The sequence below is a fragment of the Calliopsis andreniformis genome, chromosome 3, assembly GCF_051401765.1.
Source record: "Calliopsis andreniformis isolate RMS-2024a chromosome 3, iyCalAndr_principal, whole genome shotgun sequence".
NCBI lineage: Eukaryota > Metazoa > Arthropoda > Insecta > Hymenoptera > Andrenidae > Calliopsis > Calliopsis andreniformis.
Genome location: NC_135064.1, coordinates 1,481,426 through 1,500,389, shown reverse-complemented (window position 1 = coordinate 1,500,389; position 18,964 = coordinate 1,481,426). Strand labels below are relative to the sequence as shown.

Below are 18,964 nucleotides of genomic sequence, written 5' to 3'. Positions count from 1 at the left end.
TTAAAGATATTTATGATAATAATTATCAGCTTATCCTTGTAAATTGAATTATTGTTTTCTCATTGTTTTATATATCGTATACAGCTTTTACTCGTTACAGTCTCGTAATTCGTTAGCAGGAATCAGTTTGCACAGTTACCTAGTTTCTGAGTTAATAAATATATTAAGAACTCTTCTTTATGTTATTAGAAATGGAACTGTAAGAAAATGGAACAGTAATTCCAAGAAATACTAAAAATAGCAACAAGCTTATGTCGTGTAAAAACTGTAAAAAGAACAAATATTAAAATAAATTCGTATGATTAATGTTTATTGAAGCACAAAGATATTGGATATTATCATGTAAATGAAGGCTTGAAAATGCCTAAAATAAGAAGTTCCTATGTAAAATAGAGCGGCAAAGTGACATTTGATATTGTTACTTAACAGTGGTAATCAGACTGATACTCGAGCTATAATCTGTTATATAATGGAGCGTAGGCAATGCGACCTTATCGTATAACATCTTTATACTGAGAATAATGAGTAATACAGTGTTGTACGGAATTACTTCCGCTAAAAACAAATTCCTATCTTGAGACTGAGTTTATTCTCTGAATTGATATCTCTTTGATACCGTGTGCTGACTGTATTAAGTGATTAATGTTTCACTTATTCATGAGCTTTCTGCAAATACCGATACTCTGTATATTTAACAGTGAGCGTTCATGATACTTTCATAGCAAGTATTTCAATACTGTTGTCGATAACTTTACATCGATATTTTAACACCTTGTATTTCGAAGGGTACTTAAATACTGAGACTATTAATTTTTCAACGACGGTGTACTTTTATACGTAAAAGCACTGTGTACATGGAAATGACAATCATATCATTATTAATTCTGTGTTTTTTATGTTAAATAGTTGAGACACATTTTACAATGATTGAAAATATGCTTACAAAATTCGCCTAAAGAAAAATGGGGTACAATACATAGCTGCCTATTACCTACATAAATGCATTTAATGAGAGTCCGTACGAAGAACAGAGCTCGTTCATGAGGAGTTAACTATTTTAGTATTTCGATATCTTAGTATTTCAATACTCAGATGCTTTAAGGAGAGAATTTCTTTTTCTGTTGGTAAAAAAAACGTTATCTTTTAAATCTTGTGTTAAAAAAACTATACGGTAAATCATTTTCAATTTTTTTGTATGTATTCTGTATGTTCGAGAAGTCATAACATTTTTGAGGAAAAAATTTTATTATATATTTTATCTATATTCTTTCTTACTCACCATGTCTCTTCATTCACTGATTGGCATGATTTATGTAGAATTCGATATACTATTGTATCGAAAATATTTTTGCTATCTCTAAAACTAAAGTCGAGCAGCGGTTATATGTACGTCTAACAAGGGAACACCGCCAGGTGTAAATCTCCGATTTTTATGAAACTTGTAGGATTGTGAAGTAGTTGAAAATATTCGACACGTATTTTTTTATTGGCTCTAATTCATGTTAAGGGGAATGAAAACCACCCCCAACGTTGGGGGTGGGAAACATATTTCACTTAATATCTCGAAAATTTGCATGTAGCAAAATAGTGTGAATGGGGCGATTGCGTATTTTTGAACAACGAAGTCTCCTATGTAAACAGTGTTTGAAAATATCACTTTGTTTAAAAAATATATTAAAAAATATTATATTTTTGTTGTTTTCACCGACTAAATATTGATCGATCATTTCACCAATTTGTATGCGAATACTATGAACCAAAACACAAACTACGGATCAGGGGTCGCGGCAAGTAGTTGAATGGCGCGTGACGCTAGCAGTATATTTTTTCTTCGCCCAAAACGTTCAAAAACTTTGATAGCGATTTATTCTTTTGACGCAGTGTGTAAAATAAGCCCTCACACTAGTAAATTGAGATAGGAAGAGGTGAAAAATATTGAGATATTAATTTTATGTGCAGGAGTAATTTTACATGCTCAGTTTCGTCTGACAGAAATACTTTTTTCTGGCTTTCACATTTTTGCCGCTAGATGGCTTCAGTTACGCAGCCAGGAAAGTGTCAAAATCCGTCAAGTTTTGAACGAAAAGGTTAATAACAAAAGCCAACACATAAGAATAATAATAAAAAAATATCAGAAGCAATAAATAAAAAAATCGAGGACTCTTATATCAACATGCTCTAGCACAGGGGAAGTTGTTATACAATAAAAAGTGAATATCAAAAATTAATAAGTATAACATCAAAAGTGTGTTTACTATGGCATTGCAAATAGCTTCGAAGAACGTACAAAGTTATTAGTAAGAACGTACAAACTTTTCTCCTAAGGCAAAAGAATTCTATATGAGTGCGTGCTGATGACTGTAACATTCGTCAGACGCGTATGAGTCAGTATCTCTATTCGCACTAGACTATTAGACTTTCTTATAAATTTGTTTAATTAAACCATATTTTTTGGAGAAACTCCACGTGTTTGCATATAGTAAATAATAACTATTGATGGAAAATGATTTATAAAACATCTTTACTATCTACATTTTCATCTATGCAAAGTTCACCGACAATGAACCCCTAGTACTGTTTGCAATAAGTGTGAAATGTTGCGAGTATTCATTAGCGATATTATTATTTATACATTTAGTAAACAATAAACAACATGTATCATAATATAATGAAAATATTATATAAGGACATAGTTTTTTCTTAAGACCACTCGTCTCACTGCCCAATTTCGCACAAAATGTAGTCTAATAAAAGAAAAAGAAATATTACTATTTTATTTGTAATGTAAAACTATAACATTATATTATATTCGTAGTTTGTGTTTTGGTTCATAGTATTCGCATACAAATTGGTGAAATGATCGATCAACATTTAGTCGGTGAAAACAACAAAAACATAATATTTTGTAATATATTTTTTAAACAAATTGATATTTTCAAACACTGTTTACATAAGTGGATTCGTCATTTAAAAATACGCAATCGTTCCATTTACACTATTTTGCTACATGCAAATTTTTGAGATATTAAGCGAAATATGTTTACCACCTCAAACTTTGGCAGTGATTTTCACCCCCTTAACATGAATTAGAGCCGATAATAAAAAATACGTGTTGAATATTTTCAACTACTTCACAATCCTACAAGTTTCATAAAAATCGGAGATTTACATCTCATGTTATTCCCTTGTAAGAAAAAAATGGGTAATTGTGCATAAAAGTGTATACCTCACCGATCTTTATAATCTTTGGATATATTATAGAGGACGACATTTTGAACAACTTTTTCTTATACATATAATCGCAGTTCGGCCTTAGTTTTCAAGATATTTGCAAAAAAACTGTTGCTACTATCCACTGAATTTTGCTTATACGTCCACGTTCGTGGCAGCGTACGAGCCAATATCGAGCTCGCCCACTGTCTTCGAAATCTTTACTTATTGTCAGTAGTATAAGTTAATTTAGCGGACAAGTCTGAAAAAAATCCCCCAGGCGACTCAACACCTTATAAGGATCCAGTGGATCTAAGTTGACCCAGTAGATAAAGGTAATTTAAACGTCTTATATTCTATGTTTGTATACTGGGTAAACTTATACCACTGACAATAAGTAATGCTTTCGGAGAGAATGCTGTTTCGATAGTTATAGAAACAGCAGAAAAACGGCTTCGCATACTGACTCATACACTGCCAAGGATGCATACGTATAAGCAAAATTCAATGTGTAGTAGCAACAATTTTTTACACATATCTCGAAAACTGAAGCCGGGCGGCAATATATAGAAAGACGTTGTTCACAATGTTTATTTCTATAATATACTTTAATTCTATCAAAATCGATGTGGTGTATCCCTTTAAGCATAATTACCAAAAATGTTCAGGATATTAAGCTTTACAACATGTTGAAGATCATCGAAATTCGTTGAGTATGCCCTCATCTATACATATGTATAGCTAATTGCTTAAGAAAGAGTTTCTTCCAACGCAAGTAGAATACAGGATGTAAACAATATATGTGGAAATATTTTAAAGAGGTGTAGGAGAGTTCTGATAGAACACAAAATATCCTATGACATAATGTGTGATCAGCCTCCACTTTGCAATCATAATGCCTTAAACTTAACATATTTATATGTTAAACTAGCAATCAGAGACTCTTGTAATTTTACAGATGCATTGAAGTACAGAAATAGAGCAAAGGAATCTTAACCCTTTGTATCCTATAAGCAGGTAAATTGGCCTGAAAAAGCACCGCCTATATCCAAATGGCTGATTTACCAGCCTCTGCATCTACCTACTATATTATTTTTTTAATGCAATAAATAAAAAACCATTATTATCTTTTATGTTATGTCGAAAATCGCTTAGATTTTAGATAACAGTCCCTATTAGGTACATGGGAAGTTTCAGGTTAAAAGGGTTAGTACATTTTATTGGATCTTTTACGATTTAATTTTCATAAAGCTTTCCGAATCTGAAAAAGATCTTGGACTTTTAAACCTTTATAAAAGTTAAACCGTAACAAATACGACAAAGTGTATTGCGTATTTTTTGCTCTATTTCTACCCTTCAATGCATTTGTAAATTTGCAAAATTTTTTAATTGTTAGTTTAGCAATTAGAAAAGATGCTCGAATGGTCCGCCATTACATTCTGCTAATCCGGCACTTTCAACAAATAACACTTACGAGTTTAAAGCAGACGGCAACTGTCAAGTGTAAACTGGAAATAATATCGTTTAAAGTAATAAATTTTCGGTCTAAGTGTCTTAATACTTTTTTATCGAGAATAAAGAAGTGCATCCATTGGTGCATAGAAAATGTACCCTTTCGTTTAAATATATAGAGATAACCTTGAAATCCTAGAAACGTCTCCACGTTGTCGGAGTAGACATGTGCGCTAAATCATACACCATCCAATACAGTTTAAGTTTGTCCAATGACATTTTTTCCTATTCCCTACTGTTTAAGAGCCATGACTTGGCCCAACTGTGTGAAACAAACTGTATACCTATATTTCTATAAATACTACTTGTAAAGAGATTCATTAATGATACCGAATGTTTGTAAGTAATAAACGTTGATTTTATATGGAAAATATTGCATTTAAGACCAATATTGATTAGACATTTTTTACTACACTATACGTACGTAAGGGAGAGTAGGACGAGAGTAGGGGAGATAGTTACGTTTCTCAATTTGTTTCTTCTAAGTTTTATAAAATTCTTTGAAAATATCGTACACGACAGTAAACCTACATTATTAAATCACATAATCAACTAAAAAAACTAGCAATGCATTTCTTAATTTTCTCAAATAAGCCTTTTCGTAAAATATGCCATTTTATCGCATAACATGCGATAATATGAGGTAGGGACGACATCCTATTTAAGTTTAAAAATTAAATTAAGTAATAGAAAAAATACTTTTGAAAGGTATTTCTGTTTATTCTGAAGGTAAAAATAAGTATAAATATCAACATAAATTTAATATAAACTTTTAAGAAGCCAGTCGAAGATCTGTTTTTACGAATGTTAGACATTCTGTAAACATTAATTCCGCATTTGATAATCACGAGAGAAAAATGTAATAGAAACCATTTTTGTCAATTTTCTGTTTTTTGTTTCGTCTGTTAGTCAAAAGGAAATGCTGTTATCGTACATCTGAGTTGAAAAGCTGAAAATCTTGACGAGTTCTAAAGTATGAATAAGTATTTCCATAATAGGTGAACAGGAAATGACTTGATAAGTTCATGTGAAATAGGAGAATAATTTAATAAACCAACAAGAAACTTAAGATTATTAAATAATTTCTATTAATTTTATTGAAGAACGTTAGTTGCACTAATCGCATAATGCGTTTTTGTTATTTTGTAGCGTTCTGTTTCAAACTTTAAAATTGCTCTCTCGTAACATTTAGGAAATGTGACTTATCAAATTTTTCCCCTAATAAATTTTAATAAAATAACATACCCAGTATAGCAAAGAGCATAGAAGAAAGATGAAACGTGAAATCGAGACTAAAAGTAATTTGTTACTTTTATCGCTTCTAGCGGTATTTCTCATAAACGTGTTCTACATGTTAATCTAACTTATAATCATAACAAATTTTACCTATAAATTCAGTATCTCTTTAATACAGTACAAAAAAGTCAAAGAATTTTATGAAGCCAAAACGAAAGAATACGTAATTGAAACAGACCCCACAAGTTTTTACACTATTTCAATAATGTATTAGACATTTCAGATAATACAATACAATACGAAGAAATGCTTATTATCGCGATTTGCCTAAATCTGAGATGGAAAAGAGACGGAAGTAATGTGTAAAGATGGAAGCTGTGAATTGTTCGTCGATTAGTATTTATTTTATAACATTTGTTATATTTGTCTCATGTTACGTTTGTCCGTCGTCGCTCCAACATCTCACGTTAATGAACTCCTAAAGTGCCAGACTCCTTTTTAACATCCTGCATGTATATGAGTTTCAATAACGAAAAGGTTGATCCAATTTAGAAGATTCAAAAAGTTTGAAAACTTTAACGAAATCGAAACCAGCTATATAGTACTAAATATTATTAAATATAGAACTAATCTTTAGAACAAAGTATCGATTCAATAATCGGTTACTCCCGTAAATTTCGCCATTTATTAATTTTTATCTCACTCAATTTAGGCTTGCTCTTTTTCGTCGTCTGTCTAGTCCAGTGCTCTTTTATCAAACCACGCAAACATCTCCATGGAAAGCAGTGATTATTTAAATTCGTTCTAAAACATTGACAATTTCTGTTCCTGTACTTTCTCCCAGATTCACGGACATTTCTTAATGGTTTCCGATCATCGTTACAGTATGATTGCGGTTAATGTTAAATCATTAGGTACGTAACTGGTCGCTGCGTGCAAGAAGCAATTAACCTGTGCGAGCCTACGGAAAGGAAAGGTCACAATTGCAATCCTGCAACATTCTCTGCAGTTTAATCCTTCACTGTCTAATACTGTAGAAGAAAGAATCGATGGGGAAAGTTTTGGAAGTGATTATTTTTCTTCAAACTGTTTACCTTGTATCTTGACTGATGATGAAAATGTTGGATATTAAAATAATTAAGTAATATCGTCAAAAGTATTGGTAATTACATATGCATGTACAGAAGAGGACACATCTTACTGAATTCGATGATCTTGATGTATGCTGTCAAAGTCAATAGCCTGAGTAATATTCACTTGTATCTAATATGTAATCTCCACTCGAATGTAGTTAGTTTCCGAGGTGTAAGCAAAAGAAGACTTAATAGTATCTATTAAATTGTATTATCTTAGAGTTCTAGTTAGGTTTGAGTTAGTTAAAAAAAGAGTAATTACTTAATAGATAGATTAATTTGATAGTACATTACTATGTATTAGGCTTTATCATAACTGGATGTCACGCAACGACAAAATCCATCCGACCGATCAACACGACAGTACACAAACAAATAACATTTATGTGTCGCGTCTTAAATTCCATTATATGTATATATAATGATATTGTCGACAAAACGAAAATTTTGCTATATGTATATTTCCGGCATAATATCGTTCGCAAATTTCTGTTATTAGTTCTTCCCCATGAGATTTGAGATACAGGGAAATAATATAGCGAATTTTTAACTTTTGTTTTAGAGATTAAAAATTACATAGACTTGTGGAGTTAAAATTATAGGATTCTACATATAAAAAGTGCAATTGCATTTTGTAGATGTAGCAATGCATAAAATTATATTCGAACTGTGCAGCATTTGATACCATTTAATTTTGCTTTATTTCATTTTTATCTATCTTTAACCGTCTTAAAGATAGGGCAATTTCGACACAAACATACCACGACATTATATTTCTTGCTTATAAAGTTTTAAACAAAAATAACTGAAAATATGATAGGAATAGTTTAATTATTTAGTTGAATCTGTTTAGTAAAATTTAACATTAAGTCTATGAAACCTTTATTTTAGAACTGTACTATGCTTTTTAAGAAAACTATGGGCTTGAGGATAAATGCACTTTCATTCATTTGTACCTTCTTCTTCCTACTTCTATTCTTTTTTGATAGATGCTTCATGGAATCATTTTAGGCAATGTAAGTAAGAAATCCAATCTACTTTATACCTGGTTGTAATTAGTTTTCCCTTTTAAACTAATCCAAACCAAATGCAAACTTAAATTTAACCCAAATTCAGTTCCCATCTAACCCAACCTTAATCCAAAACTAACTCAAAGCCTAGAAAACTATATGCATACCAAATGTTTCCATACATGTGGGACATAATTAGAAAGTAGATTTTAAACACAAAAACAATGACAAAAATACATGTGCACAAACGGCCGGAAACGCTTAGTATTTTAGTTAAACGCTATTTCACATAGTGTACAGTGTGACACTTTCTTTAAGACAATGCACCACACATTCAGATGGTCGGAATATCTCTGGGCCTAATAGGTCATTCAAGAGAATAGCAGACGGTGCGGATAATTAATGGGCCAGTGTTTTAGGCAATATTAATAGCAATGTAATTAAAGAAACTATGCATTTCTGAGCTCATGTGCATTTGATTTTTTTTCATTATCTTCGTATCTCTTCTTCAAAAGTGTCCCACATTTTTGTTATTTTCTACAGATTCTGGCCCAATATTTTGCGCAACACAGAATAGCGTGTAGCTGAAAAACTAGGTATTTTTAAAAAGTTTAAAAACTAGATTAGAGTCTATTCTCCAAAAATACTCTACATGTTTAGAAATACCCTGTACATATAATATTAAATACATGGTATCTATAGACGTTTCTACGAAAATATTAGCGGACCAACTAATTGAGGCCATTATTACTACAATCGATTTTGTAAATTGAAAAATGATATATGTATGTATATTTATAAATTTCGACCAAATATAATGTCAAAGATAAACCTTGTGTTGTAGGCCATCGCTACTCATTAATCATCACAAGTATTGTATAAAAATGTAATAATATTAATTCAAACAAAAATACCGATGAAGTGTTCAATCGTCTCACTTCTTTCACCAAAGAAAACCTAATCTAAAGCGTCTACATTATAAACTAAAGAAACAAACGATAAATAAGAACGACTAATAGAAAATTTACCAGACCAATTCTTTGACTCCAGACTGATCACAGTCGAATAAAGACTACTTGACGGAAGTATAAATTGGACACTTTTACACAGGACTTGCATTAACGGGTGCAGCTTGTTCAAGACTGCATCCATTTCAGCATGCATAATTAAAACCCTCATGTTACAGCCATTGTTGCTGCTTATTTGCTACTTTCACTCGGTTTTCTCTGATATTCTAGAAAAGAGTGGGAATAACGAATGCAGAGGAGCGCGCGCAGCGTTGCTCCGAGAATAATGTCTTCGGATGCATTTGCATTACAACTAGGGTAAGTATGAAGATGGCGTGAAAAGACTGCAGAGCTGATCGTTGATTACTTTTATTGTCAGGGCAAGTGCATTCCAGGACGATATTAAAAATGATATTACACTATCATTCGTGAATTTTCATTCGAAGGAGACTGGAAAGTAACGATGACTTTCAGGGTGTACAGTTACTCATTAATTTATTTTCATGAAATTCGAATAAGGATATTTAGATTTCATTTTATCTTCTAGTCACAGGTATAAGTTATAACGCTATAAATCTAGGTGTATTTGTAATATGATTTTTGCTTGGAATAAATAAAGAGGAATAGAACGTTTGAATTATTTAATTCAATTATTACTTTGAAAGTTAAGGATGTTAAATTGAAAGTGTAAAAAAGAAGTACCCTTTTAGTACAAGAATGTGATTAAAGCTATATTAGGATAATAAATATGTATTATCTTCTAACCTATCACGCTTTCTAATATATCGCACATTTGTTTCAAAAGTGACATAATTTAAAAAAGAACGTTTACGAAAATATATTTTATATTACACTGCTTTATAGTCGTAATTTGTAAAAGACGTTTCCTGAATTGTGTTACCCTTGAAGAGAAGGTGTGATATGTATACTGTACATTTTTGAAAGAAATTCTTTTTCTTTTTTTAGCAGAATAATTATTATGATGCATCAATTTATACATTCTTCAAAGTATCGCACAAATTACTATGATTAATTGATATACTTGCGGAGCTATAATTTTCATCGCTAACTCGATGACTATTTTTCTTAAATTTAAAGATGAAAGAAACTTTCGAACAGAAAAGATACACTATCAGAAGGCACTACATACGATGATGTAAAAAGATACTAATGTTTTTTCAAGGTCATTGAAAAGTCATCATTATTTCACTATTTTTAATTTACGATTTATTCTAAGAAACCTTTAGATTTATTCTTAACTAATAACGAATAAAACTGAAGAAATGTCTACATATTTGTACATGAATTCTATTTTCTCTAATTATGCATTATTTGTGCTCCTATGATTTTGAAACAAATGTATTCATTTATTGTTGGTAGTTCTAGTGTTAATAATATCTGTAGGGTGTGCCACGGAAAATCAGCTCGTCTCTTTTACATCAAGTTTTAATTTTAGTTTCGGATGGTGTGTGGTGGAATATTGAGTGCGTAATTAACACTGGATAGGGACTGCCATGTTGATGTATACAACGGTTAGACATTCTACAGATTCTTTCGAACGTATAATAAGATATAAAACATCCCCCAGGCGACCTTACACCCTGTAACTATCCAGTGGGTCTAAGATGACTCAGTAGACAAATGTAACCCAAACTTAACAATTTTACATTGCAATTGTTGCACATGCTAATGTAAAATAATGAGTTTATGTTATCTTTATCCACTGGATCAACTTAGATCCACTGGATCCTTATAGGGCAGTGTTCTCCAACTGAGGGCTCGCGAGCCCTGTGGAGTGCACTGTCGCGAAGCATGTATGATGATTCTTTAATTTGACTGCAAACGTAAAAATTTTTATTTTAAAAAGTTTACAACTATGCATGTAGTGCACTCCTATGTGTATCATGATCCTTGCGCAAAATATGACACTCAGAATTAGCCAACTTGACTGTTAATATATCAGAGTGGGGTAATTCAGGAACTTTAATACTATTTTTCAACATGAATGATTAAAAATTTTCATATTTCTTTTCTTATTTTTATAAATCTTTAATTTGACCGAAAATATTTTAAGCTAATCCTCGTCTAGGTGAAGACTTATGAGAACTTCTAATCTAGGTAGTTGGGAAATATATGTATATTGTTTGGATAAAAAAGTAAATAATAGAAAGACCCAGCAAAGAATTTAGTTAGCTTTCACTCTGAAACTTCGTCTTCTTTCTCCTTTGGCTGAGCCAACCTCTTATCCAACTATCTAACGCCGTTGCCGGAAAGATAAGCGGCTCTATGCAAATACGTGCAGAAGCAAAAGCGCGTCTGTGACGAAGGAGTCATCAGGTAAACCGTTTATCTCTAACGGACAGCTATTTTTATGGTTGTCCTGACGGATAGAACTTCTCTATGCTCTTAAATCGAATTGCGACTTATTGAATTCTGCACAGAGAGCGCGTTTATCCAGAGGAACGAGAAATTACGATAAAAACTGTTTCAAGAGATAGAAATTGAAAATAAAAAATAGAAACGGAATGGATCATTCTTTTACATAAAAAATTGAAACAGAAGATTCGTGCGATTTAGAGCGCTACTGTTAAATACTATTTCAGTTTCGTTTAAGGTTTTGATAATGAAGTATTATATTTGTAATTAAGAATTTTTCCGAATTTTTTAGTTTGTAACGTTAAATTCACGAAATAGGACAGACTGGAGGAATACCGGTCAGTCAAGTCTACTTCCTACACATCTTTGTTTTATACGAATCTGTTCTTATGCTATGATCTACCCTCGCTCCTGTAGCATGTAAGAAAGATACGCTAATGAAAATTTGATACAGTTTCATTAAAATTTGTGAAAAAATGTAAAAATGATCAATATCAAAGTGAACTGACTGTTAAATTCTATTGAACACGCTTTAGGTGTTCAGGTAGACAAACTGTGCCGAGCGGACGAACCGCGACATGCCGCGGACAAAAATCTGTCACATGGATCAACCGCTCTAGTGTGTTGCTAAAGCTTTACAGTTCTTTTTTTTATTCAGATACCGAAAAATTGAACTTCAAAATCTGATAGAGCAAAATGAAAAGATGTAACTGACTTTTTAATTTTTTTTTTTCAATATTACATTCAGAAAACTTATTTTTGTACCTCTGTTAGCTTATACCCTAAATACATTAAGCTATCTATTAAAAAAAATTTTTAATAAAGCTGACAATATGGACCAATTTTCAAAAAACTTTTTTTAAGTGACTGATATTCTCCCTGGTTTTTATATTAATTTGCTTTCTAAATATCATTATATAAACATCCCGTATATTTGTACAATAGCAGAAAAGATTTGCATTATAAAGCTAAGTATCTGAGAAAAAATTTTTGCTCTATAACAGAAACGTATTTTTTTATATAAGTACGTACAAAAGTGTAAAAATGAAAAAATTTTACTATAAAAAATATACTGTGTGAGTAATTCTTATCATTGGTACATTCTTCGTTGGCTTCGACTTCAGACTTTTGTTGGTTCCGGAACATAGAAATCAATTTCTTACCGACCATATTTTTATTTTTGACACGACAAAGCAACGAAGCGTATTTTAGTCACGTGCGGCACATATGTACACGCGGAAAAAACACCGCAGCTTTAGCGTGCGTTCAAGTTCCGACAAAATATCTTTTCATTATCAAAATCATCGACATAACAAACTGGAAACTCAATTTATAAAATGGCTAATAACATCTAAAAAATAAATATGACACAACAGTACAGCATTTGAATTAGTATACATATATATAGTATAGAAATGTATATACAGGGTATCTTATGCAATAAGGACAAATTAAATATATCTTTAAAACGGTTAGAGAAAGATAAAAACGTCATGAGTCAAAATTAGACGCAATCGAATCATGTACAATTATCGATATAATTTTAAACATTTGTATAAATTGGTGCATCTAAAAAATGCAACTCGTATCTTTTTTTTGACACCACTATTCAATTCAGTTTTTTTATGTCTACAAGAACTAGTGAGATACTTATACCTTAAACCTAATAGTTCAGAAATTTGCTAAATTATTTTGATGTATCTACAAATATCGTCGGACACTTACACTAAGAAGTGTCCGAATGGTCCTCCATTGCAATATTTTTTCATTCTCTTCTTTACGTAAATTAACACTTTTTTTTATTTCATTTTGTTTAATTTATGATATTTCCTGAGTGAATACATTGATGAATATCTTGCATACTAATAATAAAACGAGAATACGCTTTATCTTTTAAATATTCCTATAGAAAATTAAGCGGTGTTAAGCTTGATGATCGCGATAGCCATAAGATTGAATCTCGTGTAACAATTCAATTGTTTTCAATCAGTGAATTCATAATATTTACGAATATCGAAATGCGTCATAATACACAAGAATATGTCAATGAAAATGTAGAGATACACTAAAATTAACAAACTATAATAATTAGCGAACTATTAGGTTTAGGACAAAAATATCTTTTTAAAAGAAGGGTGCAATTTTCAGGAAGGTGCAGTTATTTAGATGCACCAATACTTAAAATTATATCAGATTGTGTATTTATTATTTGGTACCATTTAATTTTGCTTTACGACATTTTTATCTATCTCTGACAATTTTAACATATTTAGTATAGGTGATGTTACAGGTAAGATTTCAAGCGGGATGAACAGATCGTACAAATGATACCTTAAGATTTAAGATATCACAAAACAAAGGCAGAACGGAAGAAAAGAAAAATTTCCGTAAGCGAGGTAGAACTCTCGAAAACGTTCCGTACTGAATGTGTTAACAATAAAACTTGTCCCAGTTACAAGAGACACCCTGTACAGAAATTAAATGAATAAGTATAAAAATTAAGTAAAGTTATTCATGGCTTGATTTAGAAAAGAACAAAAAAAAAAAACATTTCATAACAATTTTACAATTCAAAATGAAGTCGTTTTCAAAGCGAAGAACGCTAAATTAAAGATCTGATTTAACTCGGCAAGGTATCGAAGGATTTTGAATTTTAATTTTGAATTAAATACTATGTATGTGATTTGACTTTTGCACTTTCACGTATGAGGAATATTTGTTTAATACATTAAGAAATAAATTAAATAGTCCGTTGTTTTATTAAATATAATTTTAAGAATCGATCAGTCAATGCAAGGTTTTTCATTTTAATGCACGAGCATTCGTATTTGCATTTAAACGAAACGATTTCTGTCGAGTGAATGCTTAAAGAATTTCCGACCATTTTAAATTCACCAGCAGCGTGATAAAATTACCCCACAAGTGCTCTTTCTTGTCCTATTTCAGTCCAATTGTAAGAAATAAAGCGGTGAAGCTCGCGAACGTGCTGCGTCTTATGACGAAATACTGCCATCGTAAGAAGTAGTCTTTGTAACACGTCATAGTAGTCTGTTAAATTACTTCAGCAGACAGATTTGGGAACGTGGCCATTCTCGAACAATCAAGCTCTTAAAGTAACTTGAAATGTGCATTGATTAACACATTGCTTGCCGTTGATGTTTTTTTACGTCATTTTTTTATAGCCAGTTACCACCGATATTGTTCTGCGTCATTTTAATGTGCATAGCTTCATAAACTTTGGAAATTGCGACCTGTGGAACGATTAAACCAGAGTTGGGTATTGTTTGAACTGTTTCGAATAAATAATCATCGGAATAAAAGGTGAATAATTGATATCGATAATAATTACTTATTACTCTCTATTTATTCGAGTGATTCATCATTATTTACTCGAATAACTCATTGGAATAATGATTACAAACATATTTGAATATAAATACAGATAATAATTGTTGCTTGGTATGATTTCAAGTTAAAAGTGTCTTTATACATACAGACATATTAAATCATATAGCTTAATTCACGATCAGAGCAACTTCTACTATTCTATTCTAGTGGATACGTACATCTAATGTTTAATACGTACATCTGCTTAATTCTTAACTGTGTTCTAGGAAAACGTTTAAAGAAATATTTTATGGTCAGAGGATTTCATATACTGTTTATGCTATTTCATATTTTGTCTAATATTGATTTAAAAAAAAACCATTTCTTTATATTTAATATGTATACTCTACCGAGTAACTTAAATAAATTTTAATGATTCAAAAATTGTTAAACAAAGGGATTAAAAGAATTACAGAAATATTAATAACTCATTTGAAAGCATTTGGCTTCATAAAATATAAATTGAAAGGAAAACTCAACCAGTTTTTCTATACATTTATAGATTATCTATAACAATTTTAAGAAATTGACAAAATTTCAGGAACTTGCGGAAACTTAATTGAAATGTTTGAATTATTTTGTATGTCTTCAAATTATCTGTTAATTAAAACAATTCTGAATAGTTCCAAATAACTGGAAAAATGTAACTACCCTAATAAATTTCAAATACGTAATCAAGATAATTCCCAAGAGTTTAACACGATTCAAGATCCAAGAAGTCTCAAAGTTATAAAGAAGCTTAAAAAATTAAAAGTGTAGTGTTTGAAATTCTTACAATACAAGAAAATTACGCACTAAAAAAATCTAGATTGTATAACTGTTTTCTGATGGCGAAAAGAATTTGTCTAGACGAAGCCAGCGAAAGCTATTTAATTTCTGCTAAAACAAATTTTTTGGTGCCGTAAAGGCCTCGACCTCGAACTGTCAATTTTTTGTTCTCCAAAATATATTTTAAAAATGCTATATCCTTTAATGTTTTACATTTTAGAGGATTAAATCATATTTTTTAAATGGAATTCACGTATGGAAATAGTTAATATTTTTGCAGTACGTACTAATCTGTTTTAAAAATTGTTCACTTTTGCCTCTAATATCTAAAGAAACTATTGTATCTTAAAATGTTATTGCAATTAGAAATAATATTGAGAGAGAAAATGCAGAGAGTTATATGTATAAATTTGGCAAAACATACATAAGAAAATTCATGAAGTCAATAAGAATGGCAATATGTGAATAACTTATGACACCTCAAATTTATTCTCGAGTTTAGATTTTGACAGCTATAAGTATAACTATAAAAGCTAGAACTCGTAAATAATAAAAAAGATCATGTCCTTATATTTTGTTCTATTGTATTGCATAACATGCAATAACACGGTTAAAAATTTACACAAGTCTAAAAATTTTGTTAAATTTTAAAGAACTTCAAATTATTTCAGAGAGTGAAAGAAGAATGAAGTCAAATAGTGACAGAAATCAGGTCACTCGTGTTCGCGTATGAATTATAGAAATGAAGAAAATAAATCTTTCATGAGCGAATAAGGATATGAAACTGAAACGAGCCTAGAAAACGGAGCGTGCTAATCACCGGTGCGAGAAAGATGAAAGTAATCTTCCGGTAGATGTTTCAAAAGATACAACAGATGTGACTCATTATTAGATTAAAGTATCAACTGTATTTAACGATACTTGCTTTCGAAGAAATACATGGATAGTATACTTGAAGAATGCATTATCTAAGTTTAAACATTATATAAATAAAATATTGAAATAATGTATCATCTTATTTGACTGCATGCTATTTTAAAATAATTATACATAAGTTTCTTTGAATAAGTAAATAAGTTTTCCACGAATTGTTTCACTATTTGATTATGAAAAGAAACAATATTTTATTTTATTTCACTTGATATTTTGTTTTTCAACAAATGTTTCTTGAAATAGTTTCTCAAATAATTTCTAATTCGGTTTTTCTCAATATTGCTAATTATGAACGTCAGAAATACAGACTTCCTCGCAGTGTTTCACGCGTAAGAACTTAAACAAATATTCAATGACAAATACCTATTTATTATAAGTGTTAAACATGTTGCGAAAATAATTAAGGTTATAGTACACGGTTACAGTATAAATATCCTCAGACTCTACGTCTAATAATTTATTGCTGTGAAATAAATCTATTCAAATAGAAAAAGTATTTGAAAATTATTTATTTAATCTTATCACAAAATAGAGTTACTTTTTCTGTTATTTCTAAAATAAAAGTAATAAATCACATAAATTCATTATTTCAAAATTATAATTTTCATTTTTATTTCAAACCAAATTTTTCCAAATTTGACTTTTAGTTTAAACTGTTAACGAATATTTCGATTCAAAAGTTCGATTCAAACTGTTTTCTATACAAAATGATTCAAACTATTCGACTAATTTAATTCAATCGAAACTAATTTTTAATTTTTATTGCATTTCCAAGTGCTTGAATATTTTTTTCTAGGTAGTAGATAATCCCATTTCATCAATATATATAAATATACAAATGCAAGCAATATTTGAATTATTAATTATAGAAATAGTATTCAAATTAGCTTGCTATAATGCTGTTTGTATACAGAATTATATAGAAACTGAGTGAATACACAAGAATAATTTAATCAAGCAATAAGGTAATATTTGATAAATAGTAGAAGTTTTCACTCGAAATTAATTAGTTTACAATTACTTTAAAAAAAATTTGATTTCAGCCAAGTTTAATACACGTCAATAAATTATGCAATGACTTAGGGATTAATAAAAGCGATCAAAAGTTCCATTCAGAGTCAACATTAATGCGTATGAAATTAGTACAAGTGTTATAGCAATAACGTTAAGGAAACTTCAATGCAATCTAAATCGAATATTCAATGATAGGAAAGCAATAGATTCAGTCATTCAATAGTACAAAGTTTAGAGACAAAATTAAAATTCATACTGTAATAAAAGAAATAATATGATACCGAAAAAGGACTGAAGAAAAGTAGAACTAAATTTAAAACACACTGTTAGTATTAAGACTATGTATTTCATAGAAAATAAGTCTTCATGTACAGATAATAGATAAGATAGTTTATCTGAAGAATAAGTATTGAATAAATTGTATCATTATGAAGCTAATGATAATAATAAAACAATATAATATATAAAATCCTATAAATTCTAAAACGATAAGAAGAAGAAATATGAAAATATAAATTCATAATTAAGGGTGTAAATTTTTTTTTTGCTTAAATCTTAAATATCATTTTAGATTATCATACTTTCAGCCAGTTTATTTTATAGTTTATATGTTTCTATGTAAAATAAAGTTACTATTATTACACTGCTATTATTGCTTGCACTTACTGTTAAGAAATAATTGACTTCGAATTTAAAGAATGACAATCAGAGTCAATAACCATAGAGTATAAATAATAAGATACGAAAACCGTACTACGTCAAAAGTATTCGTAGAAGCTATAACTTGATAGGAATCAGTATAATACAAAAAGAACTTCATATGAAATTGAAAGTAGGAAGTAAGCTTTCTACAATTTTGTAATTATAAGACAAAATTAAATCTTCAACATATTTATAGACTTAAACATGATTTTTGTCAACACGATTGGGATTCAAAGCATCGGAAACACTATTGTATTACCCTTCATAATCGTTCTAAAAAGTCTATCTTTCTACTACCTCCCGATAACATGCTACATTCTTAAAATACTAATGGAAATTTTATGAAATTAACATATCCTGAACCACGTATATCGTCGGTAGCATATGACATTTAGACATTAAATGTTAGTATTTTCATCAAATGGATCAATGCATATATTGTGCAATTTACAATCAAAATGAAATGTAAAAGAAAACAAATGTTCTTTCATATAATCTAATAATCTATACATTAATCTGTTACCCGGATCATTTTGTACCCAGAAAAGTTTTTTGATAAAATACGTTCCTCTGAAATCAATTAATGAGTTGATGATTCGTATTTGTCTCCGAAACATATTAGAAATGGGGAGTAACTATTATGGTTATTCAAAAATGATTAAAGATAAATTGACTT

General features: G+C 30.1%; 1 protein-coding gene across 2 annotated transcripts in view; it reads right to left on the bottom strand.

Moving 5' to 3' along the window:
* The window catches only part of LOC143188608 (uncharacterized), a 35,447-nt gene that overhangs the window by 14,122 nt on the left and 2,361 nt on the right, over positions 1 to 18,964 (bottom strand). The gene's annotated exons all lie outside the window — the stretch shown is intronic.